This window comes from Micromesistius poutassou (genome assembly GCF_964030765.1).
Source record: "Micromesistius poutassou genome assembly, contig: SCAFFOLD_134, whole genome shotgun sequence".
Classification (NCBI taxonomy): domain Eukaryota; kingdom Metazoa; phylum Chordata; class Actinopteri; order Gadiformes; family Gadidae; genus Micromesistius; species Micromesistius poutassou.
Window position 1 is genome coordinate 141,741 of NW_028178960.1, and position 3,242 is coordinate 144,982.

Here is a 3,242-nt window from a genome sequence, read left to right on the forward strand (position 1 = left end):
TGCTTACCGAGAGCTCTTGCGATTGGCTGTTATTTCTGTCCATCATCACGTCGTTATGTAACCGCCCCGAGGGCTGAGATGTTCTCCCAGAGCAGTCAGGAGACGTTCAGTTAGATAACAACGTTACGTACTGTACCACCTGACGGAACAACACCACGTCATGTGACTGCACAGGAGGTCATGTGATCAGGAATTAACTATGAATCATTCTCACAACACATGAGCATTAATGAGCATTAATGAGCATTAATGAGCATTAATGACATGTGATCAGAGCATGATTAGAACATTGATGATGAGGACATTTGGTCATAAACCATAAAACCAACCATGTTCATAACATGTTCATAACATGTTCATAACATGTTCATAACATGTTCATAACCCTATATGACGTCACTGGCCGTGTTTGAGACTTGAGAACGTCCTCTGCAACGCGTCAGAAGCGCGTCCGGTTCCGCGGCGTCCGGTGGGACACGCCCACGAGGCCCCTCCGACCAACCAGGGCGGGGCGTGGTGATGCGCTGAGGGGCGTGTCCTATGGAGGCCGGAGGGCGGGACCCTGGACCTCCCGCCACTCTTTAAAGTCATGTGACACGATGTCGCACAGGGAAGTTATCGTCAGCATTTCTGACGTTTTTATCCCAGAATGCATTCTGTTATGCGAGGCAACGCAACGCATGCTTGATCTGAAACTCGCCTATTGGCTGGTTTACTGACTGGTGTTCTCTGATTGGTGGAGGGCCGGTCTCTGTGATTGGTGGAGGGCTGGTCTTCTCTGTGATTGGTGGATGGCTGGTCTTCTCTGTGATTGGTGGAGGGCTGGTCTTCTCTGTGATTGGTGGAGGGCTGGTCTTCTCTGTGATTGGTGGAGGGCTGGTCTTCTCTGTGATTGGTGGAGGGCTGGTCTTCTCTGTGATTGGTGGAGGGCTGGTCTTCTCTGTGATTGGTGGAGGGCTGGTCTTCTCTGTGATTGGTGGAGGGCTGGTCTTCTCTGTGATTGGTGGAGGGCTGGTCTTCTCTGTGATTGGTGGAGGGCTGGTCTTCTCTGTGATTGGTGGAGGGCTGGTCTTCTCTGTGATTGGTGGGTCTGCTCTCAGTCTGTGGTTCTCTGTAGAACACACTGTTGCCCTGGCAACCGCCTCCCACTCTGCTCCACTAACGGTTCATCGTATGAGCAGAGGAAACGTTTACCAGACCAGACCCTGTCCCCCCAGCCTCAGTCTGGTCTAACCCTCTACCCCCCAGCCTCTCTCTGGTGGTGGGTCTGGTCTAGAGGGTCTGGAGGGTCTAGAGGGTCTAGAGGGTCTAGAGGGTCTGGTCTCTCCTCAGGTCTCTCTCTGGTGGTGGGTCTGGTCTAGAGGGTCTCTAGAGGGTCTGGTCTCTCCTCAGGTCTCTCTCTGGTGGTGGGTCTGGTCTAGAGGGTCTAGAGGGTCTGGTCTCTCCTCAGGTCTCTCTCTGGTGGTGGGTCTGGTCTAGAGGGTCTAGAGGGTCTGGTCTCTCCTCAGGTCTCTCTCTGGTGGTGGGTCTGGTCTAGAGGGTCTAGAGGGTCTGGTCTCTCCTCAGGTCTCTCTCTGGTGGTGGGTCTGGTCTAGAGGGTCTCTAGAGGGTCTGGTCTCTCCTCAGGTCTCTCTCTGGTGGTGGGTCTGGTCCTCTACATCTCCAGTATCAACGACGAGGTGATGAATCGCCCGCGGGAGTCTGAGCACTTCTTCCACTACCACTACGGCTGGTCCTTCGCCTTCGCCGCCTCCTCCTTCCTCCTCAAGGAGGTGAGACCCCCCCCACACACACACACACACACACACACACACACACACACACACGCACACACACGCACACACACACACACGCACACACACGCACACGCACACACACGCACACACACACACACGCACACACACACACACACACGCACACACACACACACACACGCACGCGCGCACGCACGCACGCACGCACATGTACACACACACACGCACACACACACACGCGCACACACACACACATACACATGTACACACACACACACACGCACGCACACACACACACACACACACACACACACACACACACACACACGCACACGCGCACACACATGTACACACACACACACGCACACACACACACACACACACACACACACACCCAGCCTATGAGCAGCGTGTGCTCCCCCCCCCCTGCAGGGCGCGGGCGTGATGTCCGTCTACCTCTTCATGAAGCGCTACGCGGAGGAGGAGCTGTACCGGCCGCACCCCGCCCTGTACCGCCCCCGCCTGTCTCACTGCAGCGACTACAGCGGGCAGTACCTGCACCCGGACGCCTGGCCGCCCGCCGCCCGCCCCCGCTCCCCCTCCGACGCCTCCTCCTCCGACATCAGCATCCAGCTCAACCAGGCCCCGCCCCCCCCCCCCCGCCGCCGGCCCCTCCTCCTCCTCCGGCCCCCCCTCCTCCTCCGCCAGCTACCAGCTGCACAACCACGGCCCCCCCTTCCCCTCCTCCTCCTCCTCGGCGGGGGGGGGCTACCCCCCCCACCCGCTGCACCCCGGCAGCACGGCCACCCTCCCCCGCTCCCACCACCTCCTCCCCCCGCAGGGCGCCCCGCCCGCCGCCGTGCCCCCCCCCCACTACCACGCCCACATGCGCATGAGCGCCTCGCCGTGCTAGGGGCCCCCGCGGGACACACGCCTGGAACACACGCCTGGAACACACGCCTGGAACACACACACGCCTGGAACACACACACGCCTGGAACACACGCCTGGAACACACGCCTGGAACACAACACCTGGAACACACACCTGGAACACACACACACGCCTGGAACACACACTTTAACACACGCCTGGAACACACACTTTAACACACGCCTGGAACACACGCCTGGAACACACACACGCCTGGAACACACACCTGGAACACACACACACACCTGGAACACACACTTTAACACACGCCTGGAACACACGCCTGGAACACACACTTTAACACACGCCTGGAACACACACCTGGAACACACACACACCTGGAACACACACTTTAACACACACCTGGAACACACACACGCCTGGAACACACACTTTAACACACGCCTGAACACACACTTTAACACACGCCTGGAACACACACTTTAACACACGCCTGGAAACACACACTTTAACACACACCTGGAACACACACCTGGAACACACGCCTGGAACACACACTTTAACACACGCCTGGAACACACACCTGGAACACAC

The 3,242-nt window shown here is 57.8% G+C and overlaps 1 pseudogene across 1 annotated transcript; it reads left to right on the plus strand.

Moving 5' to 3' along the window:
• The first annotated feature begins 599 nt into the window (after positions 1-599).
• LOC311373237 (voltage-dependent calcium channel gamma-7 subunit pseudogene) lies at positions 600-2,667 on the plus strand (annotated as a pseudogene). The gene is made up of 3 exons (XR_014684262.1): positions 600-620; positions 1,596-1,772; positions 2,187-2,667. The product of XR_014684262.1 is annotated as a voltage-dependent calcium channel gamma-7 subunit pseudogene (transcript).
• The last annotated feature ends 575 nt before the right edge of the window (positions 2,668-3,242 follow it).